Source organism: Alligator mississippiensis, chromosome 7, assembly GCF_030867095.1.
Source record: "Alligator mississippiensis isolate rAllMis1 chromosome 7, rAllMis1, whole genome shotgun sequence".
In the NCBI taxonomy this organism is placed as follows: domain Eukaryota; kingdom Metazoa; phylum Chordata; order Crocodylia; family Alligatoridae; genus Alligator; species Alligator mississippiensis.
Window position 1 is genome coordinate 47,741,863 of NC_081830.1, and position 25,288 is coordinate 47,767,150.

General features: G+C 44.7%; 1 long non-coding RNA gene across 1 annotated transcript; it reads left to right on the forward strand.

The window, feature by feature from the left end:
* Positions 1–211: 211 nt before the first annotated feature.
* Positions 212–18,292, forward strand: LOC109284183 (uncharacterized). The gene is made up of 3 exons (XR_002091541.2): positions 212–348; positions 15,051–15,112; positions 17,306–18,292. It is a non-coding gene; the product is annotated as an uncharacterized LOC109284183 (long non-coding RNA).
* Positions 18,293–25,288: the final 6,996 nt, after the last annotated feature.

Genomic DNA, 25,288 nt, shown 5'->3' on the forward strand with positions numbered 1-25,288 from the left:
AAACTGACTGTAGCAAAAATATGTTGATGGCATTTGTCCAAATCTGCTTTTTATCTGGTTTGCTAAGACTTCAGAGCCTCATGAACTTTTACCGTAAACTTTGAACACAATGTTACAGCAAGTGATGCAACACTGCAGCTGCTGCACAGCATTGTTTGTACGCATTTGGTACACTGAAGGGGGAGTTCTCATTTCATACCTCATTTACATCTCACTGCAGAGCCTGCATAAGTCAGGTCATAGCCATCATACTGAGAGAAAAACATAGACAAATGATCTGGACAAGAGAATTACAGGCAAATCGTTAAGTTTGCTGAGGACAACAAACACAAAGAGGTCCATAACAAGGTATGTTTACACTGCAAACTGCAGTAGTGTCTAAAAGATACCTGAGATAGGTTTAAATATGTTTAGGTCTATAGAGAGGTTGTTGTGATAAAATTAATTATATATATGTTATGATTCAATGATTTAAGCAAGATATGAATGTAAGACGCACAGGTTGTGGCAGAAATTTTGGGAAAAATTCTACCACTAGAAATGCTTCTGGGAGAGCACAGGCATTCAGCCTGCAGCTGCCCCACTCCCTTGCACTCCCTGACTTTCCTAGACCATTACCCTCGCTGCCACTTCTCTTCTCCATGGCATCACAGAGAGAGCTCCTGCAGCCACAGTGTCTTACTGTGACTGCCACTGAAGCTCCTAGGTGTCAAACACTGCCAAAGCCCCTGCATCATGGGCCAGATCAAACAGCTGCCTGGGCCAGATTTGGCTCATGGACCATAGTTTAATCTACACCTTCACTAGATCATATTAGATGAAAGCATTATCAACATTTACAACTGGCTTGGGTATTTCTTCACTTCACTACAGTCTATTATGTAGACCTACCCTCTGCAAAATAAAAGAGGATAATTTACAAAATAAAAATTTTAAAGGCAAATAAAGACAAGGTTGGGAGTGGGGCTTGCTCCTCCAAATCTGGAGGTCTTCAGCTATGGGGTGCTATTTGATGGCCAGAAAATTATATTTAAAGATTTGCTTTTAGGAATTGACTTGTAGATAGAGTAGATATTGCATTATAACAATGGTCCAGAGGAACAGCAAGGGTTAATTGGTTTCTAAAAGTCTGTTTGCAACAAAGTGTTATGTGCTCAGCCTTTCAGGCAGACACTGTGTCTGTAGCTAGAAGACAAATAGGCTGGGGAAATTGAAAGCATGCAACACAGTGTTCCATAACACAGATAAGGGAACCTGCACAATTAGCACTGGGTCACAATGACCAGCTGCAAAGCCCCTGGGATTTCCGTTTTTTGTGGACAGACCAAATTAGGAAACTAAGGTTGCCCAAATTAAGACGCTGGTAAATGATCAAATTAAGATGTATGCATGTGATATGTTTGAGAAACAAAGAGATATGGTGACAGGACAGAACATGGACAATATGCCGACCGCAGGAAAACCAATCAACTGCACCCGGAAATGAAGAGTCATCAGGACACAACCAATACAAGAAGAGGTATTTTCAGAGCAGCAGGGGAGGGATCCTGAGGCCACCATGTGCAGAAAGCACACCACTGGCCTGTCCCACCCATCCCATTCAAGCTGACATTCAAACAAAAAAATATAGGGTGGTACTTGTGTACTGGCCAGATGTGCCACCCCTCTGTGAGAACCCTGGAACTGGTAGATAAGTAGGACTGGAGGGTTATTTTGTTTGCTTTGCCTGCATTACTCTTGTCTACTAGCACTGTGTATCAATAAAATGTGCCTATTATCTTACAGAACATGTTGTGGTCAGTCTGAGGGTTTGAAACAAGGTACAATGAACAAGGTATTAGGACTGGGTCATAAATCTAGTGCCAACACTATCTAGACTACTGTAGCCCCACAAGACCACAGAGTTCCTGTGTTTATCCACCATACTGCTCACTGCAGCCCTAGTCCCCAACATGGCCAGAAATTTAGAGTGAGACTAAGGATGTAAAGCATAAATCAGAGCTCTGTGTTAGATAAAAATGGATTTTATAGACCTTGGCATTGCAGAGTCTAAGGCAGCATCAGTGGATCCATTCAACCAGAGAGTCGTATACTTAGACTTCAGGAAGGCCTTCGATACGGTATCCCACCCCATACTGGTGAACAAGCTAAGAGGCTGTGATGTGGATGACTGCACAGTCCGGTGGGTGGCGAATTGGCTAGAGGGTCGCACCCAAAGAGTCGTGGTGGATGGGTCGGTCTCGACCTGGAAGAGTGTGGGCAGTGGGGTCCCGCAGGGCTCAGTCCTTGGACTGATACTCTTTAATGTCTTCATCAGCGACTTGGACGAAGGAGTCAAATGTACTCTGTCCAAGTTTGCAGATGACACAAAGCTATGGGGAGAAGTGGACACGCCGGAGGGCAGGGAACAACTGCAGGCAGACCTGGATAGGTTGGACAAGTGGGCAGAAAACAACAGGATGCAGTTCAACAAGGAGAAATGCAAAGTGCTGCACTTAGGGAGGAAAAATGTCCAGCACACCTACAGCCTAGGGAATGACCTGCTGGGTGGCACAGAGGTGGAAAGGGATCTTGGAGTCCTAGTGGACTCCAAGATGAACATGAGCCGGCAGTGTGGCGAAGCCATCAGAAAAGCCAATGGCACTTTATCGTGCATCAGCAGATGCATGACGAATAGGTCCAGGGAGGTGATACTTCCCCTCTATCGGGCGCTGGTCAGACCGCAGTTGGAGTACTGCATGCAATTCTGGGCGCCACACTTCAAGAAGGATGCGGATAACCTGGAGAGGGTCCAAAGAAGGGCAACTCATATGGTCAAGGGCCTGCAGACCAAGCCCTACGAGGAGAGACTAGAGAAACTGGACCTTTTCAGCCTCCGCAAGAGAAGGTTGAGAGGCGACCTTGTGGCTGCCTATAAGTTCATCACAGGGGCACAGAAGGGAATTGGTGAGGTTTTATTCACCAAGGCGCCCCCGGGGGTTACAAGAAACAATGGCCACAAGCTAGCAGAGAGCAGATTTAGATTGGACATTAGGAGGAACTTCTTCACAGTTCGAGTGGCCAAGGTCTGGAACGGGCTCCCAAGGGAGGTGGTGCTCTCCCCTACCCTGGGGGTCTTCAAGAGGAGGTTAGATAGGCATCTAGCTGGGGTCATCTAGATCCAGCACTCTTTCCTGCCTATGCAGGGGGTCGGACTCGATGACCTACTGAGGTCCCTTCCGACCCCAACATCTATGAATCTATGAAAGGCCCTCTCTTGATTAGACAAGACTAATTTTAAAGACTCAAGACTTCAATATACTGCATTTCCCTTTTTTAATGCTTAAAATATCCCCTATTAATAATCATCCTAAACAATATACTCAACATCAAACACAAAGCATGAATCTCCATGTATGCAAGTCAGAGATTAAAGATTAACCCACTGAAATTAAACCTTTACCACTATTTCAGTTTGTAGTGCCAGTATGAAGTGATTGTACAGGTCTCAATGTCATGTTAACATGGACCCGCGCTTATGAATTTACCTTTCCTGATGGCCCTGATGCTTGTGTCTGAAAATAATTTTGTGGTGATTCTGATTATTTGATCCTGGAATTGGTTGCTGTTTTTGAGACTCTTCTATCATAGATGCCAATGTCATTGTCAATGTTCAAACAGACCAAAGGTAACTGCTGTTACATCTCTATAACTTTCTTCTGATGTTATCTCAAAGCAATAGGTCCCTGGCCTACAGCTGCCACACTGGCTGGTTGCTAATTTTTGTTTTTGTTTCCCTGCATGCTGGATCTCAAGAATGGAATACAGAGTGTGGCTTGTTTGTCCATTTGTAGCATTTGAAGTCTTTCCTGTGGCTCAAAATTCTACACCAACAACTGTGCAGAACAACCAGAGGTGTCTCTCTGACCTTTAAAAACTTGATAGACACCCCACTATGATTCAGCTGTCCTATGAAACATGTTTTTATTGTCCAAATGGTTCTCTCAGTCACCCCATTAGGAATCTAACACTGGATTGGATTTTTCCCCATTCTTTGCTTGTGAATAAGATACTACAGATCTTAATCATGTGACAGCAATTAATGTTCCTTTATCAGAAGTATATGAGAGTATCATTTTTTTTTAACTGAAGTAACATGGTATAGCTTCATAGTTGCTTTTCCAAAAGGTTTAGAGCAGTGATTATCAACCAGGGTGCCGGGGTAAATAAACCAGGCTTAGGCTTGTCCCTGCCTGGATAATCCCTGACCCCTACTGCCCAGCCTCTGTGTAAGCAGGTAATAAGCACTATAATAAAGAAATCCATTTTTGAACTTGGATGCTACCCAATTCACAAAAGTTATGGAAGGATGCTTTGAGTTCGAAAAAGTTGAGAATTATTAGTTTAGGGACTAGTGCCTCTAATATATGCATGTCAGCTTGTTCCGTGAAGTAATGCAATGATTTTGCTGCAAACACAAGCCAAATCAGTTTGGATATTATTTTGTTCCAGTTTTGTCAGAGCTCTGAGTCAGGTAGCTGGGCCCTCTTCATGTTTTTGTGCAAAAGCTTGTACAAACTTATCAGACTATAGCTCTGACATGATCCCTAATTGCATTTTTCCAGATTATGAAGCTCTGTACATATCTATTACTTCTCCTGAGCCCAAATCAGGCTCCCTCAGCAACCTTCCTTTAGTCCTTTATCAGTGATATGGAACACAATTTTATCTATAAGCATGTCATTCTCAGTATTTCCAAACTCAGCTTCTTGCTTTCTTTTTGCCTCAGGTCTGTTACAGGCTTGTTTGACTGTTCATCTCTTAGGTGTGGATAAGACTAGAACTGATACTGCTCAAACATTTCTATGATTACAGATATTCTGAATTGCAATCTCCATTGTAAATAGAACACTAGTTGGATTTTAGATATATCTATTACACACATGCACGCACATACATACATACACAGAAACACAAAGCTTGGGAGCACCATCCATGCTCTGAACTAAAGAGGCAGGAAAACCTCTAATAAAAAAAATATGTGATCACATAATTAAAGGCTACATCATAATTCACATACTAAGTCGCTGTATTAAGTACATTCAGCACACCTTAATCCTCATCTTTTTCCTAACTTTTCAGTGCAGGTCGGGGGACGGAGCTGCAAGTGGCTCATCTGGGGGGCACAGGGAGGGGGAGCATGCAGCCCAGGAGGGCACAAGGGGTACGTGTCCCTGGATCTACCCATAGGGCAGGATGGGCTGCAGGTTGAGTGGCACCACACTGTTCCTGGTTTGGCTATGCTTTGGGCCAGGCAGTGGCAGTGGTACTGTGAGCAAAGCCAAGAAGGGAGGCCATAGCCTCCCCAACCCCCACTCCTGGCACTGCAGCTGCCCACTCCAAGTGCAGCATGAGCTAGGCCTGGTGTGAACAGCCCAGTGCAGCCTTCACCTGCTCTCCACCCCTTCCCCCTCCCACAAGGACATGGGGGCTGGCAGGTGTGGGGTGGGGAGGGGCGACTGCTCCCACCAGGCCTGGCCCATGCTGTGCTTGGGGTGGGCGACTGCAGATTCAGGAGTGGGGGATGGGCAGGCTACAGCCCTGCTCCATGGCCTTGCTCACAGCACTGGTGCAGCTGCCTGGCCCGAACATAACTCAGCTGGGAACAGCGTGGTGCCACCCGCCCTACAGCCCATCCCACCCTACCTCACCCTGCAGGCAGATCCAAGGGCACACGCCCCCCACGCCCTCACCAGCTGTTTGCCCCCCTCCCTGTGCCCCCCAGATGAGCCACTCATGGCTCCATTCACCACCCCATGCCAGCTGTGCTCCCTCCCTCACTGCCATTTGGGGGGGCAGATCAAGACTCCAGAGGTGAGGGAGGGAGTGTAGGCTAGGGCTGGGGCCTCAATCTGCCCTTCCCTGACCTTCCCTGCATGGCCCTTTCTTCTTCCCCCCCTCCCCACAGGCTTACCTGTTGGGTGGAGTGGGGGGGTAGATCTTGGGTCCCTTTTAAATTCCAAAAGTGATCTCAGACCTAATAAGGTTGTAGACCACTGCCATAGAAGCATATTTCTCTTTGGTTAAATTATCTGGAGAGTATTGAATAGTAAGAAGTCAACAGTAAAACAGGGACAGGGATGGTCCTCAAGGAGAACTATACAACAGTGGCCAGCACTTGTAGGGAAATGATCAGGAGAGCCAAGGCAGTGACTGAGTTTAGGTTAGCTACAGGAATCAAGGACATTAAGAAGTCCTTCTTTAGGTATGTAGGGAGCAGAAGGAAAACTAATGGAAGTGTGAGGCCATTGCTTAACACCTTGGGACAGCTGGTAACCAACATTCAGGAAAAAACTGAACTCCTGAATGCCCACTTTGCTTCAGTATTTCACTGGACCAAGGGGAAAGTCAAGCAAGATAAGGCTCATAGGGGACATGCTGGGACTGACAGCCTCCCCACTGTGGATGCTGAGTGGGTGCAGTGCCAACTAGAAAAGCTAGACATTTATAAGTCATCAGGACTGGATGGACATCATCTGAGAGTGCTGAAGGAGCTGGCTGAGCTCATCATGGAACCTCTGGCAAAGCTCTTTCAGAATTCATGGTGCACAGGGGAGATCCCTGAGGATTGGAAGAGGGCCAACACTGTACCCATCTTCAAGAAGGGGAAGAGGGAGGACCCGGGCAACTATAGGCCAATCAGCCTAACCTCCTGCCCAGGGAAAATCCTGGAAAAGTTCATTAAAGAATCTATGTGTGATACACTCACAGAAGGTAAGATTGCCAGCATGGCTTTGTTATGGGTAGGTCTTTTCTTACCAATCTCATCCCCTTCTATAACCAGGTTTCTCATTACCTAGTCATGGGAGATGTTGTAGACATTATATACCTAGACTTCCAAAAGGCTTTTGATCTAGTATCTCATGATATCCTTGTAGGAAAACTGCAAGGTTGTAGGCTCAGCTGCTCAACGTGCGGGCCGGGAGCAATCTGGGGCCCTTTTGTGCGTGCGGGCTGTGGCCAGCAGCCCGGGCACGCGGGGTCGGAGAAAACAGGCGGCGAGCTAGAATTAGTCACGGACGCTTAGTGGTTGATTCAAGATTGTTTTCTTACACCGAAGATAGTCGTGGTGTAGGCTGGACAGTTTCCAGGCACAGCTCTGCTTAAATCCTCGTTTGAGGACTACGACAAGCTCGGTCTCTCCTACGGAGTTGTCGAAGCTCCGTGGATCCGTCTCTTTTGCGAGCAGGGAGGGATACATCTAGGAATCAATCGGTGACGGGGAGGGGCCAGAGGCTGATCAGACCTCTGTTGCGTGCTTGAAATGCGCTGGGTCCGATAGGCTCCGCAGCGCTTAGAGATCTTCACACAGCATGAAGATCCCTCCTCCTGGTGTTCGTGGAGTCCTCCAACTTGGGCGGAAACCACTCAAGCTTTTTATACGGCCAGCAAGCCAATCACTAGCTGCCACTTGTGAATAATTTAATGCAAGCCAATAATGGGGCTCGAATTATAATACAAATGGCGGGAACTCTTTGCAACGAGCATTTCTCAAATGCAAAGAAGAAATGCACACTGCAAAGAAAGCTACGAATTTGACGGGAAAATAATTTAGCAGTGCCAAAGCACACACAAAACAAAAATCACAACTTTGGGTTGTGACACTCAACAGTTCAGTGGTTGGGAAACTGGCTACATGGTAGGACCCAGAGAGTTCTCATGAGTGGATCTGTGTCATCCTGGCACAAAGTGGCCAGTGGTGTCCCTCAGGGGTCTGTGCTTGGACCGGTGCTTTTCAACATCTTTATCAATTATTTGGATGGGGGAGTGAAAAGCTCACTGGCCAAGTTCACAGACAACACCAAGTTATGGGGCAGTGTGGTCATGTCAGAAGACAGGGTGCAGATACAGGCAGACCTGGACAGGCTTGAGAGTTGGGCAGAATGGAACCAAATAAAGTTTAACACTTCTAAGTGTAAGGCTCTACATCTGGGGGCAAACAACCCTCAACATACATACAGGCTCAGTGGTGACTGCTTGACTTGCATCACGGCCACAAGGGACCTAGGGGTAATGATTGACCATCACATGAACATGAGCCATCAGTGCAAGGTGGTGTTCAGCAGGGCAAATAACATGATGGCATGCATCAACCAATGCATCTCATGTAAAACTAAGAAAGTGACACTCCTGCTGTACTCAGCACTGGTGAGACCACAGTTGGAGTACCACATCCAATTCTGGGGGCTGCACTTCAATAAGGACATGGAAAAGCTTGAGAGAGTCCAGAACAAAGAGCCACCCATACAATCAGGGACTTGCAAGACAAGCCATAAAAGGAAAGGCCCTGGGCCTGGGCCTCTTCAGCCTAAAGAGAAGGTTGAGAGGGGACTTGATAGTGGCTTAGTGCTATATCAGAGGAGTGCATCAGGAGCTCAGTGAACAACTGTTCACTAGGGCACCCTTGGGGAAGACCAGGACCAATGGATACAAACTCCTGGAAGGCCACTTCAGGCTTAATACCAGGAAAAACTTTTTCACAGTCAGGGTGTCCAGACTGTGGAATAAACTACCTCCAGAAGTGGTGCAGTCACCTACCCTGGAGTTTTTCAAGAGAAGACTAGACAGTCACCTTGCTGCGGTCACTTAACCCCAGTTGTCTTTCTGCCTAAAGCCAGGGGGCTGGACCCAATGATCTGCAAGGTCCCTTCCAGGCCCTAACAATCTATGAATCTATGAAAGCATCTCTTACAATATTTTTTGCCATCTACCTTGGTCAGCTGCTCAATTTCCAGTGTGTATAAAATATACGGATTTCACGGATAAACTACATTCTTAACACAAATAAATTCCCCAATATAAAAACAACCTAATCAAAACACTTACAAGAAATAATAAGTTTAAAAGTCAAAGTAATGAGGTCTGTTATACTTCTTGGAGGTGAGATGTTTACAAAAATGAGCCTAGTTAAAAGCAAATTAAAAACCCAACCAACTTATGATCCATGTGGGGCTCATATGGCCTCTTAAAGGCTCCAGAAAGTTCATTTGGTTATTAGCATGGAGTAATTTGGCTTTATTTGTAGATCTCACACCTTCCACAGAGACAATTTTTTTGAACTTTTTGTGATGTGTAAAGTGTGTTTGATTGTCAATTACAAGCACCATATCAAATCAAAAGGACAGAACTCAAAGGGAAATGTAAACAGAAAGCTCCTATCATGTAGCAGCTGTTGTCATGTTTTTGGAACAAAAACCTGCTGTTGCCACTGCTGTATGTATTCTTCAACGTTCCAGCTGTTGCGATCTAAATTCTCATAAATCAGTAAGAAATAAAACCCAATCCACTCTAGCAAAGGCTGACATACAGGTACAAACCATTCCTAAGTATTTCTTCTGGAAATGCAGATTTGCAAAGAAGCATATAGAAGAAGCCAAATTCTGCAACATGTCTTGTATTACCCATAATATTAAAGCGGAACAGGGAAGAAACGAAGGAAAAATTCAGTGGGGTTCAAAAGACTGCTCAATGTGACTTAAAAGAAGTTGGAAAGCATCAAAATTCTATGCAGGAAACCTTGTTATCATTCCATTTCATTATCCTGTACCAGGGAGATGGTTGACAAGCTAGTGAGCAAGAAGAACACAGAGTGATAGGAAAATTATGGTATGGGAACTTACAATCACTTGGGAAATAACCACTTTTCCAAAGTAATCACATGCTAGCAGCAACACTCTGCACAAGGCAAAAAAACCCCCATCTTTCAAACAATAATCACAGACATAATACATAACTAGGTCTTTCCAGCCTGTTCAGACAATTGGTCTGCTTCCTTCCAATATAAAACTCAAAACACTTTTGTCTGATGGAAGAGGCAGCACTACCTTCCAAGATGACAATTGCTTCTGTAGGCTAAAAAAAAAAAAGCTGAGTAGATATGACTGCATTTTTTCCAAGTGCTTGCTTTAATTTTTTGCAGTCTAGCACACCATCACTAACATATATTTTTCAGAAATTCAGGTGGCTCAAGTTTAGTAACTCTCAAATAGATCAAGCTTGTAAACCTAGGAAAAATCCAATTCTGCAACATACAATATGTCCTACTTGAATATTTGAATTAGTGCACAAGAAAAGAGACCTTCCTCATCCCCAAATCTTTTCTGGCATTTTTGAAGGAATCTAAAGGAGATAGGGTCCACCCTAACACCTACTGCATGTACGTAAGATTTGACTTATTAACTCTTTTAGACTATTTTGAAATGTCTTAGCCTTAAACTTTTATTTTAGTTTGATTCTCATCTATAGTAAGAAGCTTCTACAACCCTCCAGCAGCACTACAGGTCTTCAAGTAGGACTGATTTTTATATACACAATTCACACTATTTGTGAAGTGTACATTCTTGATCATTATGAATATTAGTCCCATAAAGAGCATGTTTTATTTACAAGTCAGGATCTTTCATTATTTTCTACATTTTAAAATCCTTCAAGGAGGAAGGAAGAAGATTAATCAAAACTCTTGGCAGACTAAGCTTTTTATATAAGGTACAGTCTTTCTTTCTAGATGTTTCCACAGTGTCCAACTACTACCACATTACAAATAATTAAAAAAAATCCATTGCCACATGTACCTGTAGTTTTTGTCTCCTTTTTTTTGTTTTGGTATTCAAGAGTCATTTTGTATACATAAAAGCTAATATTTACTTACTTACCTGTTATCTGTGTGTGAAGGGGGCCTGCATACAGTGGGTACCTTCATTTTGTGACTTCAATTTAGAGATGTGGGTCTACATTCAGATTTCTGTTTCAGTAGTACAAATTCAGTGTCCCTTTCATAACTTCACTGGATTCACATGCAGTTTGTAATGAAGTCAGGATCTTGTGCATGATAATAGAAATCTTGATGAAATTGCTGACATGACATAATATTTGTATATTCATCATACAGTATTGATTTATATTCATATAAACCTTTTCATTGTGTGAAAGAACTAAACAAAGAAATATGTACGCTGATGATTTTGATGAATTGAGGTAGAAAATGTAAATGCTTTTTAACTGCATACTATTTATTATTGTAAAGGAAAAAGGAAGTGTAGATTTGACTCTCACTTATCCCAATTTAACTAAAGATTCTCTCCGGAGAAGTTCATAAAGCTACTCCAAAGTTAAACTGGCGTGTAAAGGAAATGGGTCTAAAAAAATCATATATATTGCCACAGGGAGGAATACTGCTCTGCAATTACTGCTTAATTTTCCTGACAGAATAGCCTGCCCAATTCAGGAATGTCACCTAAAGAGGTATGAGTTTAGTTATAATAGCTAAAGACTATGTTACCTGAGGTTTTTGCTTTTCTTTTCCTCTTTCTGTAAACCCCCTCTCCCTGCCCCAAAAAACTACTGTTTGTGTCCATTACTGTCTGTGAGCTATAAACTTTGAGAACAAAGCTTCAGGCCAGAATTTCTCTTGTTGATCATCATCCTACTCCATCATCTTATACACACCTCACTTCTCACAGAGGAAGGAACAGCTCACTGCCATGGGTATGCACACGGACAGTGGTTGTTCAGCATTTAACCTAACTCAGAGCCATAAAAAAAAAGAAAGCAAGACTTCCATCTAACACAACAGACAGCATTAAACAATTATTTTTTCTTTTATTTTTAATTTGCTCTCAGAAAAATATCAGGAACGTGCTTGGACAGATTGATTACTACAGAAAAATTAATATGGTGATCCCAACAAAAATCACCAGCCATAAGTAAAGTAGTGCTAAGGTTTATGACAGATCAGATGCCATTTTAGATGTTAATTACTATCAATATGTACATTGTTCAGATTAAAATATTGCCGGTCATTGTTTTGATGGGGGGTTTAACTTTCTTGACGCAGATGTTACCCAGGCCTATTTTAACAAGTATATTCTCCACTCCCTACGTAGTTGCAACTGATTGCTGGATATGCCCAACTGCAAACATAATGAGCTGGCTAGCAGCCGTCCTTGCCGTCATGCACTTTCTATTCCCTGACTACTCAATGTGAGAATTGTAATTCCACATTAAGAATAAGTTCCTCCATCTATTGTGGGAGCAAGAAGGTTGGAAAGAGAGGATGAGGATGGAAAAGAATAGAAGAAAAACTCTGGCACATGTACATGTTAGCCTTCTCTAGCAGGCATGGAGTATTCCTGGGCCTGATTTTGTACCTTTTCTGATTATGACAAAACAGAAAGAATTTCAAATATCAAATGAGCCTGGGCTGGGTATGTGTAATTCATGTGCTGCAGATACTTTTAATATATGATTCAACTATACAACTAAAAATATATGATTATTATGGGATAATCTGCAGGGTTAGTTGAGTAAGGCCTTCAATAACTTGCTGCACTTTATGAGGCTTCCAGGGACTGATGGTTCCTTGCATTCTAACTTCTGAGCTAGTGATAGAAGTTACACATAGACTGGTATAAGTGATCGGAAACTGGTTTAAACCTGTAACAGAACAGAAGTTTAGTGCACGTAAACTGCTTTCAAAATGGCTGAAACCGATTTAACATAAACCTGGATGAATGTAGTATCAGATTTAACTGATTTAGGTCAAACCACTTTATGGAACATCTGTCCCAAATCCCTTCCCAGTTAAAGTTAACTCAGAGTCCTCCAGCATCCCAGGATGGTTTTGCAGCCCTAGGCTGTGCTGTCTGCTCCAGTGGACCGGACCAGGGTCTGTTCCACTGCTCTGTTCCCTGGCTTGTTTTCTGCCTGCGCCTGTCATAGGGTGGCCATCATAGAGGACAGTCAGTTGTCTTCTGTTGTCTATTGATATAAAACCCAATGCCTTTATGTCCTCTATTTTTCTCTTGAAAAGAAAATTAGAGGACAAAGGCATTGGGTTTCATATCAATAGATGACAGAGTAGCAGAAAACCGGAATGTCCTCTATGATGGCCACCCTAGCCTGTCAGCTTGTAGGGACAGAGGGCAGGGGAATGGACCCCCAGACTCTCCTAGCCTAGATCTGCACAGGGCACAGGAGAAGGGAAAGCCTCTGCAGTAGGGGCTTTTCACCCTTCTGCAGTCCTCCCCACACTAGAGGCAGCCTGGGGAGCTGGACAGGAATTCTCTATGTCCCTCTCCCCAGTAAAGCTACTTGCCTCAAGCACTGCCACAGAAGGGAGGGGGGAGGATTTCCCAAGACCACCTGGGGTGCAGGCACCAGGGAGCCCCCACCTCAGGGGGCTTCCTTTGCCCTAGCCTGGGGTCCCCTAGCCCAGGGCAGCACTGGGAAGCCAAGGAAAATTCCCTCCCTCCCGCTTCCCAGCTGTTGCTTGCTTCAGCTGCTGGCATAGGAAGGAGGGAAAAGAAGTTCTTCAGGCTGGTTGCATGCCCATGCAATCCAGTATGGGGCCACCAGGGAGCCCCTGTCTTGTGGGAGGGGCTTCCCCCTACTCCAGTCTGGGGTCCCCCAGCCCAGGAGGGCTAAGGGGAATTCCCCTCAGGTTGGGGCTGGGGAGTGGGTCCCCCACTGCTGCTTGCATCAGCTGCTGCCACAGGAGGGAAGGGGAAGGAGAACCCTGGGCTAGGTGCCTGCTCATGCAGCCCAGCATAGGGGCACTCAGGAGCCCCTGCCTTTCCCCCTACCCCAGCCCAGAGTCCCCCAACCTAAGGCAGTCCCAGGGAGTTTAGGGGAATTCTTCCCCTCCTGCTTCCCCGTGGCTGCTTTCTTCAGCTGCTCCCACAGAAGGAAGGGAGAAGGAGTCCCTCAGGTTGGGTGCTTGTTCATGTAGTCTAGCCTGGGAGCACCATGGAGTCCCCGCCTCAGGGGACTTCCCCCACAAGATCCCCTAACCCAGGGCATTCCTGGGGAGTAGAGGGGAATTCTTACCTTTCTAATCCTCTGCAACTGCTTACCTTAGCCATTGCACAGGAGGGAGGGGGAAGTAATCTGAGGCAAGCAGTGGTGTGGGGGCACAGGAGGGGGAGAATTCCCCTCAGCTTCCTGGGGCTGCCTTGGGCTGGGGGACCACTGGCTGGGGTGGAGGAAGGCCCCCCACACATGCTGGGCTGCATGGGCAGGCACCCAGCCTAGGGACTCCTTCCCCCTTCCTCCCGTGGTAGTAGCCAAGGCAAGCAGCTGCAGGGGAGTGGGAGGGGGAGAATTCCCCTCTGATGCCCAGGGCTGCCAAGGCTGGAGAACCCAGGCTGGGAAACCCCCCTGAGGCAGAGGCTCCCCCAAAATGGGTTGGCACCTGGACAGGGGGTTCCTGAACCCCCTGTGGGGGGACAGCAGGAGCCTGGGGGCATCTGGTGGGCAGCCAATCAGGGATGGCTCTACTTGGCCAGGTTCACAGCAGCCAGAATATTGGGAGGCATGCTCTCGTGCCCCTCACCTACTGCCCCGGGTCAGTGCAGGCCTCCCCCTGCCTTCCCTAATTGAAAATTGAACATCAGTTCAGGTGGTCACCAGTTCAATCTCCTCAGCTTAGAGGAAATGGTGTTGATTGAATCGATTCTGTCCCAGGTTTTTTAACTGTCTTCACTTAGCCCTGAAGTGTTATAATTCCCATCATGCAGGCAGAGAATGGAAATGATTTGATATTGCTTGACAAACTGAAGTGCAATCACTTGAAATAAAATAAACAAACCAAATTCTCTCTCTCGCACACGCACTTATTTTATGACTGCTCTTAACTTGAGGCGTAACTCAAAAGTGATGTGAGCCAGGCTTAGGATCGTGTTACAATTGACGTGCCACATTAAAGTTAGAGAATGAGGGCCAGATTTACAAAGGTATGTAGGTTCTCATTGGGGTTTTCAAATGTATTTTCATAGACAATGCCCTAATTCTCAATGATTCCAATGGGAGGTAGGTACCCAATCTTCTTAACTGCTTTTGAAAATCCCATTAAGCAAGTATCAGAACAATCTGGCTCCAAGATCTTTGGCTCCAAAAAACACATGAACTAAAGAAGAGCTCCACTAGTTGACCAAAACCCGAGCCTCTTGTTCTATAGATTAGTGACACATGCATTGCATTCAGGAACCTAAAATTTATTCTGGATTTTATTCTAGGAACAGGAAGCTAAAACTTGGGTGATACCATTCCTAACTTGTAGCCAAGTTAAAGAACCAAGGTAAAGAACAAACTCTCCCATTACTAACACAGTACCCTCATCAGGGAGCACTGCCTCTGTACAAGACCTCACCTAACAAAACTAACTGTCCAGCATGTCTTCCTAAGACTGGACATTCAGCCATATATGCTCTATAACAGCATTGCCTGGTGATTGATGCTTGTTAGATGCATATTAATATAGAGGGTGACAAGTTGCCATCTGGAAACCATTTGGGGACCACAGAGAACTGATAGTCTTATGATGACACTCTCATTCCTCCTGATTCCCAGCACTTACACGACACTAAAGATAGCAGAAAATACACTAAAGGGGCAAGTCCTATTCCACCTACTAGGTGTCTAAGGGATTTTTTACACCACTGCTGTGACAGGGCTCAAGTAGGTCCTGTCCACACCTCACCTACATCTGCCCAGAGTCACACTCTAAACCCAGGAATGTATCAGTGAAGCTGTTCCAGCTCCCAAGAGCTCAGTCCTACACATGCCTGAGAGCAGCTATAATCCCAAAGGGCACATCCACACATGCAAGCACGTGCACTTGCAGCAGCTCAAATAGAAGTGGTGAAAATTTGAGCTGGGGTTTTTGCTTCAGCGCACATGCTCAGACATTCACTTTGGTATGGAGCAAGTTGTTCCACTTGGGGCAAAATAACCCTGCATGGCTCCTCCTGGATCTGCAGTCAGGGGGAGCTACAGCCTGGGGCCAGTACCTGTGCTGTCCCCAGCAGTATAAAAAGCTGCCCTGTCCTAGCCTCAGCAGTATAAAAAGCTGCCCTGGCAAGTAGCTCAGGGCTACTAGCTCTCAGGAGATTCTGGGGCCCAGCCAATTGGTACCTGGGGACACTACCCCTTGTGCCAGCTGGACTGCTGAAGCAGCCCAGAGAGTTCCCTGCACTCTCTACAAACAGCAGCAGTCTGGCAGTGGGGGCTTCTGCCTGGCTGTGACCTGCTGTGCACCTGCCAGACCTGGATGGGGACTGCACAGCCAGTAGAGGCATCTGCCCCTCTGGGCCAGCTGCCCGTGGACTGTGGTTGCAGGGTTGGCCTCTGTGCAGAACTACTGCCATGTGTGCCCTCTGCCTGGCCATCTGGGCAGCTGTCACCCAGAAGATGTTCTGGGTGTGGTGGCCTGCTTTGAACTGTCAAAGCATGTCCTCTTGGAGCCAGATGGGTCCAAGGTGCCAGTTCTGAGCAGGCAGGGTCCTGCCACTGGCCTCCCTAGCAGGAATTCTGGTGTTCTCTATTGGAAAACTGAAAAATCCCTGATAAAAAAAAATCCCAAAGTCACTCTGTAAAGTACCCCCAAATCCATGTTCCTCCACAAGTAAAACAAAAGACCACTATAAAGAGAGAGCGAGAGAGAGAGAGAGAGAGGGGCAGAGATCAGTTGGACACTGTTTTATTGATATATCTTACAGTGTTAAGCAAGACTCTTATCATAATAATAAAGTGAACTCTAAATAAGTTTCCTGAATTTATGAATACATATTTTGCTGCCCTCCTACAGGGTGATGGCCCCCACACAAGGGGTTTGGCCCCCAACAGGGGCTTCAGCCCCCACACAAGGGCTACAGCCCCCCAACAGGGGCTTCAGCCCCTACACAAGGGGTTTGCCTCCCCCAAAAGGGGTTTGAGCCAGGGCAAGAGGCATGTGTGTGCTTGTGTGGATGTGCCCAAAGAGGCTGCACCAGTAAATTTCACAGGACTGTTTATGCATTCCAAACCCAGGTGGGTAGAATGTGTATGGTGGGTGCCACAACCCATCATTGCAGCAGTGTAGGTACCTAATTGCAATCCTATTCCATCCTACTTGAGTCACAGGGTAAAAAATATGAATTAATAAACTCTTCTGACATGCCTCATGTTAGCCTTAGTGTTGGAGTTATGTTGTGGCTCTGATGGTCCAAGAATTATGCAAGAGACAAGGATTTTTGTGGGTAATATCTTTTATTGGACCAGCATCGTAATTGGGATAAAATTAGACAAGTTTCAAATGCAAGTCATTTTTCATCAGGTCTGAGGGAAGAAGCAGGAATAGCAATGAGTAAAAATAGTGTGGAGACTATTGGACCACAATGTGATCCAGTAAAAGATATCACCCACAAAAATCCTTGCCTTTAGCTTTAAGAATAAGTCAAAAAGCAGCAAGGCAGAAAAGACATCACCTACCTTTTGTTTTATTGTTTTTCAGGGACTACAGTTGAGTGGAACAGAATCTGGCCCTAAATCCTTTTGCCTGTAAGCTGTTGTGATGGACAGGAAGTGGTCTGAGCAACTGTAAATTGGACAGGAGGTCTCAGCGGGACAAACTCTTAGACTGCGAGCTATACTGTTAAATGGTGGGAGACCCCTGCCTCAGAAGAGACTGAGACTTTCATTCTATTTCACTTTAAGCTGTTTCCCCATAGACTGGTACCACAATAGGTGCAACTCACCCTGGCAGTGTCATTTTGATGTGGACTATTATATTTTGTTGATAGCGTAACTGAAGGTTGTTGATGTGTTTTTTTCCCCCTGGGCAAATAAGGGATTTAGTAGCAATGCCTACACCCATTTCTGCATTGTGCACGCCACCTACATAGCCTTGAAAATGTATCTCACTACATAACACACAAAAAACTAAAGCAGTAAAGAGGAAAGATATTTGAATAAATGATTTTAGGATTCACTGAGTATGAAACACTAAAACATAAATAAGTCATACTATTTACTTGGCCAACTCTGTAAATAAGAAACTGCCCCTAATTTAGAAATAATGAGTTATGTCTGCAAAAGCTTCTACCTTTACTTGTATTTTTAAATAAATACAATCAACATTTGGCTGTAGTTTGCAACAAACATGCAATTCATGCAATAAAATCAATTCAAGGTACAAAGATCTATCCAACTGACTTGTGGAGGGGCTTTTTAAGTAACACTTAATTTTTAGTATGCTTATTATATTTTCAAACAAATGAACTTCTATTATCCAGGTAGTGTTTGCAAAGGAAAAGTAAACAGGCAAAAATGACATAAACTGTTCTTAGGCTTGAAGTAAGCAAGCCTAATCTAATTTGATGAAGTGACTCAGATTTCTTCCCTGACATACTTCTTATTCAGGTTATGTGGTCTATCCCTCTGCAGAGAGTCAGCCCAAAGCCTGGAGACTACGTCATATGTCCAATGTCAAGGACTTTAGTGGAGCTTAACTAGTCCATAGGTTTGCTGCTTGCTTTCATGGTGTGATTTTCAGTCTTTAAAAATTAGTATGTATGAAAACAATCTAGTTGTATTGGCTTTGCAATCAGGAGACAGGCAGACAGATGGGACTGAGTTAGGTAGTCAAATGAACTGGAGATGGATTGTCAATCTTCATTATGGATTTAGATTCTCTTGTCAATTTAAATCATACTTCTAGATGGGGAATATTTTCAAAGAGGTTTATAGGGGATACATTTATATGAGTCATTAATGCTGATAGGAGATGCTTTGTTAAATTCATATCCTCCTTTGAATAGTTACTAACCAAACCTGTATGTTCCAGTTAAGAACAGCAAGCTGAGGAAAGCACAGTCTGCAGCGGGTGGCATAATCAGAGCACAATGCCCAATGTATGAGGCACTAAGCAGGTCACTAAACATTTTCCTACTGGGAACATATCCATGGCAGGTACTAGCCTCCTTGACTTGACTTTTATTTCCTCCCAGCTGTTCTGCACACTGGATGCCACAGCGGAATGTCTGGATAACAGCAGGAGGGAATCCTGGCAAAGCAAAAATTGGTGCTGTGACACATGGAACTGAGCTCACCAGGGTGCAGTTCATCCTTGGTTACAGGGTCCCTGCACTATTTTTAGTCTTGCTTAAGCCTCCCAACCTGTGTTTAAGTAAGATTTACACAATGCTTAGAATGTGTACATACCCTCTCCTTGTAGGAATTGATCCCATGTTCAAAGTTGGCTGCTGCTGGAAGTCAGCTATACTGTTGCAGTGAAGAAAGTCATGGAAATGTTAAGATAGAAGTAGGCAGCTGTAATCTGCTGTCTACCTAGTGATTTGCAAGGAGCCAAGGTGAATTTGGACTATTATTTCCAATTCACTGGACTGCCCATAAAACATTGTCCCCTCCCATAGCCTGTCATGAATTACTCTCCCCTCCTGCAGCATGTCTACATTTTCCCTAGCCAACAAGGCTCTTATCAGCACAGTGCAGAGCTTTAGTTGCCTTGCTGTGCTCAATTTTTCCAAAGTTTGGGCCTGTTCCTGCAAGGTAATAAGTTTCATCCACTTCCACTGACATCATTAAGGTCTACAGGTGCATAGACCGGTTCAGAATCAACTCCTGAATGGAAATCTCACTGTGTCAATAGTGAACAAAAAGCAGCACGGATGCTTTTGCCTATTTGCACCTCACATCAGGGCTCAGTACCAGGACCAGTGAAAGGGTGGGAAAAGCAAAACCAGCAGCAGTAAGGACTGCAGGTTTTCTAAGACCACCTTAGCCTTTTCACCAGTTTGAGCACTGCACCATTGCTTTGCAGACATGCACATAACTCCAAATGATTCCATGTGGTTAGCTAAGGGGACTTGAAGCCAGAACATTGTAACTCATAGTCTACACTGTGCCTACAGAAGGCATTTTACAGCAAATTTCTCTCAAATTCTATATATCTGCTAATTATCATTATTTAATGTGCATAATCTTCTAGGGGTTTTTTTGTATCAACTGTAAGACATCCAGTAGCACTTCCATTTTCAGTGAAATAGTACTCCGTCCCCTCCCTCCCCCCAGGAAAATGATATCCATTTTAAATTATCTTATACATAGAGACACCCAGAGGCCCAGTTCATAGATATATTCCTCTGAAGATCTCAAATCAGGCCAAAATATTGGGTTTTCTACGTAAGTCTGCCTATGACCTTTTTGGCCTGTTCTTACTGTTCCGGCTGCCAAGAGCACTGCCTTCAACTCCCATAAGGGGTTAGGCTCCTTTATAGACTATTGCTAAATCCCCATTAGACGATATCTAACAACAACCTTAGTAGTTTTTAACACACATGCCCTGTGCAGTTCTGTGCAGTCCCTAGCACTCAACTTTTGAACTTTCGTGACCTATCACCACGTACCGATGCCTCTCTGTGTATATGGACTTTCACTGCCATTTCCAGTCTTCTTCCCCTTCTAGCTGTTCCAAGCCTTGATTAATTCCTGTATTTTGTTACCTTGGCAGTTTTTCCAGTGTTTCAAGACCGTGTCTTATTTGCACTGTGGCTCTCACTATGGATATACAGGCACTCCTCACTTAACGACCGAGTTCCATTCCTGCGACTAGGTCATTAAGCGAATTGGTTGATAAGCGAGGAGCCGCCCCTTGATACTGCGTGCCTTGGCTTGAGACACCGCGCTGCCGTTTCCACAATACGTTTCGTACAATACCAACTGCTCGGAGAGCTGGTCGTAAGTCCACGCAGTCGTTAAACAGGTAAGTTGTTAAGTGAGGAGTACCTGTATTCTATTTATTCAGTGTAGAATGCCTCAATGGTTTTTATTCCTTGCAGATTGTGGTATTCTTCAATCAATCCTGGCAATATCTCACTTTTCTGGTAGGTTGAACATCTCTCACACTGGTTAGTGTTTGTAGGGGTCGCAGCCCTGCCATATGTCCTAGGCCCCAGGTCCAGGACCAGTCTGCTTGTGGGGTTGTTATGCTATACCCCTCTCTACTCAGATGCCAGCACTAATCATCCTCCAGGATCCACTTGCTATTTTCATCATTATAGGCCAGATTCACAATCTTTAGGTTAATACAGTACCTCTTGGCTCTTGTCTGTTATCAGCTCCAGCTTTCTTAGCTGCTGTTTTTTCAGCTCCCTGGCTGTCTCAACTGCAGGGCTCCTTTCCCTCAACTTTAGCCACTACAGGCTCTCTGTGGTATCAAGCACTCTTGGTCTCACCAGTTCAACCTCTCAGCTTTCTCACTTTTCCAAGCCACAGTTATCTAAAGCTATCACCAGCAATTCCTCTACTCCCATTTGAGCTATTCTCTTTCCAGCCTTGCAGCTCTGCAGCCAGCAGCCATCAAACTGCAAGTAACTCTCACTTCCTGCCCTCCAGCTATTATGGCCCCTATCGGGATAGAGCCAGAAATGCATCCTCTCCCCTTTCTTAAAGAGTCTTCCAAAAGGGCTGCAAGGAACATGCTTATGAACCCATGTAATGGGACTTTATCACACAAAGGTAAATGCAAGCCCTAGTGAAGTCAGTGAAGAAACTCTCATTTTTATCCACTGGGACTGAACTTGGCTCCTGGTCTGGTATTCCTTAGTGAACTAAGGACTGCCAGTGCTCTTAGGTTTCAGACTATCTCCCAACATAGATGTGGAGCCTGCACTCAGGTATCTTTCTTGTTTTTCTGTATCTCTCTCTTGCTATCTCTGACCTGCATCTGCTTATTTATATCTCCCTTCTGATCTGTCAGATACATCCAGGTTATATCCAGGTTTCTAATGCTATTCCTCCTCCTACCATTTTCAAATTCTGGTTTGTGCTTTCCAGCTCTCCTCTTCTGAGCTGTTTTCTGACATGACTTTAAAGTCACATAATCTGCATAGCCTGGGTTTTGCTTCATTACATTTGGCCAATAAAAATGCCAGAGAAATCTGAGGTGCCTTGGAGTATGATGGTGTAATGCTTCAGCTACCTTTCTCCCTTTCTCTGAGATGAGCTGCAAGTGCTAAGGTTTTGTCAGGATCACTTTAAAGACATAACTTAAATGGCCCTCTAGCCCCTTGATTCCAAACAAAATAATTGCCCACCCCTATGCTACAGCCTCAAACTGGTAGGGGGATCAAGCAGGGAGCAGGTGAGGACCCACCCACCACTGTCTGCTGCTGCTGCTATTCTCATCTGACTAGGAGTGGAAGAGGCCCTAAGCCACCCAGCACCTCATGGAGTTACTCACTGTAACCCCTAGCTAGAGTGCAGCAGAAGCATCTCTGGGGCTTCCCCAACCCCCTAGTGAACTGTGGCAGGAGCCCCATTCATACATCCAGAGGCAACCTCTGCTGGAGAAGGAAGGGGAGAATAGGAGGGCCTGGAGTGCCACTGACCATCAGAGGGGAGGGGGTGCCCAGAGTGGGAAGGAGGGACAAGGGAGTAATACAGAGAAAGTCTCTGGCAACTGCTCTTGCAGTGTGATCTGTGCAGGAAGGGGATGGCGGTCGCCACCGCTGTGGCGCCAGTCTCATTGCCTGCACTCCCCCTTCTCCTTTTAAAAATCCTAGATCTGCCCATGGTTCCTTGTTCTGCCTTCATTACCATGGTGCCTGAAGTCTCACAATCTTCCACTATATTTCTTCTCACAATGCCTCTGTACTTTAGTAAAATGCTATTATCCCCATTTTACAGATCATGCACAGAGAGAATAAATGACTTGCCTAAAGTCTTACAGAGAGTAAATGGCTGAAGTAAGGAATTGAATCCAGATCTCTAGCTACTAGCCTAACTATTAGTGCCATTCTTTTTCAGGGCATACCCAAAGTACAGTACAAAGCACTGGAGTTACACATTAGATTTGGTTGATAGAGCCTCAAGTCTTAACAGAAATGTTAAAACGCTCTAATTTTAGAAGTATGATACAAAATTTTAATGCCAAATATAAGTTTGCATCTAGAACCAGCAGTTGGCCTAAGTTATAATGGTAGGATTCCAAACTGGTCAGGGAAGAGAAGGAAATCAAAGACTTGCCCTGTCTGTGTTGAAGTAAGTTTGGTTTCACAAAATAAAAAAAAAAAGTAAGCAACAAATTTCAAGAAGCAATGTCATTTATCACCTTCTTACCCTAATGAGTAAAGAAATAGGAGTTTGTAAATTAAAGTTTTTGGCTGTGCAATAATATTAGCTACAGTATGTTAAATAACTTGTCACTAAGGGCTGGTGAGCTTTTCACTCAAGTTCTTTCATATGGATGAGTTTTGCATTGCAAAGCAGGCTTGTGAAACTGAACAGCATTTCCACACCATTAAGTCTGTGCTTGTTATGTTAAGTGCCTCAAAATGAGTATGGCCCACTGGACTTTACAATGATGCTACTGCTTGTTGGCCATAGAAAAGGGGATATTTTCAGACATGAATGTAAGTTAAGCATCCAACTCTCATTGACTTTCAATGTGACTTTCAACAGTAGTTGGGTACTTAACTTAAAGTTTTTACAAGGTACTATAGGAGATCCCATCCATTCTCCACAGCCTGCTGCAAAAAGGGGCAACAAGCATCAAATATGGTTAAAAATTACCCACAGAGCAAAGTATGGCAGATGTCTTGCCATGATCCCTTAGCATCTTCACAGGTATACATCCACACCAATATGCCAGTCCAAGCCATGATCTTCCACTGTAGACCAACAGTTAGTCAGACATACATGGAAAGGCTCTAGAACACAAGCTGTCTGCAAATTAAAGGCCTGGGAAACTTTAGAGTTTGTTAGTCAAACAGCCTAAAAAAATTATTTCCTTTATGCTTATTTCATCAGCATCCAATGCCTCTTCATTATTGTAAGAGATGCTACAAGCTCCAAGAACAGATAACTGAGGTATAATATTTTACTAGGTTTAATATGAGGTTTAATAAGGCTATAACATCTGATTCAAATTTTCCCTTCTGAACATCTCATCAGCATACCTTTTTCCTAAAATTAAGCGTTTTATGATCATTTTATGAAACTACTTGTTTTGAATATAGAACCATTTGGTTTGATTGGTTTTTAAGATTGGCGATTCATAAAAAACCTGTGAGGGCTTGGCCAGGCCATAGATGACTGCACCTGCAGGTAGTCCCTAAGGGGCAACCAGGGGATCAGCTAGGTGAGGGCATCAGGTTTGGGTCTGGATCAGTACAGTAAAGAATGCAGGACCAGGTTCCAGGACATCTGAGAGGAAAATCCAAGAGATGTAGTCTGGGGTGCAAGAAGAAATCAGAAGCCAATATAATCACAGAGCTGAGTGCTGTTTTCCAGGAAAAATCCAAGAGCAGTCCCAGGAAAAGCCAAAGCTGAGTCAGGAGCCAGAAGAACCAGAGAGAAAAGTGAACTTGAGTGTGACAGGCCCATACCTACCAAATGGGGGCGTCCCCTGCTGCCTTGCATTGCACCTGGACCTAATCACCAGCCATGACTTGTTGTTACTAATATACCTCTGGAGGTGGTACTCAGTGGTTCCTTTGATGTCCAGAGGTGATTCTGTTGCCACATCTTTTCAGGGGCTCCTCCTCCCCTACACCTCACCCCTTTCCATTCGGGTGTTCTGATGGGTTCTGGCAGTGCCTAGGCATGGCCACTGTTTCCTTCCTCAGTGGTGAGGCCATTGAAAGAGGCGCTGAAGGGTACTTTGCGCTATCTGTTTGGCTTCCCAAAAATAACACCACAAAAGAAGAAACTCAACCTAAAAGAGCCATACACACAATGGAAGGGAGGGGCCATCACCAGGGAGGACTATGCTAATAGAGTAATGCTAATTTCAAACCTCAAAGTAATGTGGTGTAATTTCCTTATTGGGTGAATCCGAGTTTGGGCGGTAACCTTTCATGATAATTTCTAACACCTTTTAATCCCATAGGGTAACAGCTATAGGGCAAGATTGTGAGTGGCTCTAAAGCCAACAGATTAGCATAAGATAAGGCATACAGGAGCGTGCATGTCAAGTAACCAGTTTGAAGGATGGGACAGAAGGACCATCACTGTACCAAGCCTCTACCCCGGACTCCCAGTGTGAGCAAGGACTGGATCCTGACCAAGGGACCTTCCCGATGACCCCTCAGACAGCGTTGATCGTGGACACCTGACTTCGCTGGAACAACTTGGTGTGCACCTGGCATAGAGGGACTGCCGATAAGTTGCCAACACTATGTGGGAACTCTTTGTCATTTTGTCTCTCTGTTATTATTTACTATTAGCTTTTTACTATTGTACTATTTGTTTGTCGCATTAACCTTTCTGTTAACTGTTGTATGCCAAGCTATAAGTAAATTTGCCTTTACTTCACTCCTGACTCACCTCCTCAATCCTGAACCCAGTGGCCTAATGGCTGATACACTCACAGCGCTTAGTCAGCCTGTGACACACAAGAGAAGGCTGAGACTCCTCTGGTGGCTGTCTATAAACTAGCCAAGGGAGACCAGCAGGCAATGGGAGAGTCCCTGTT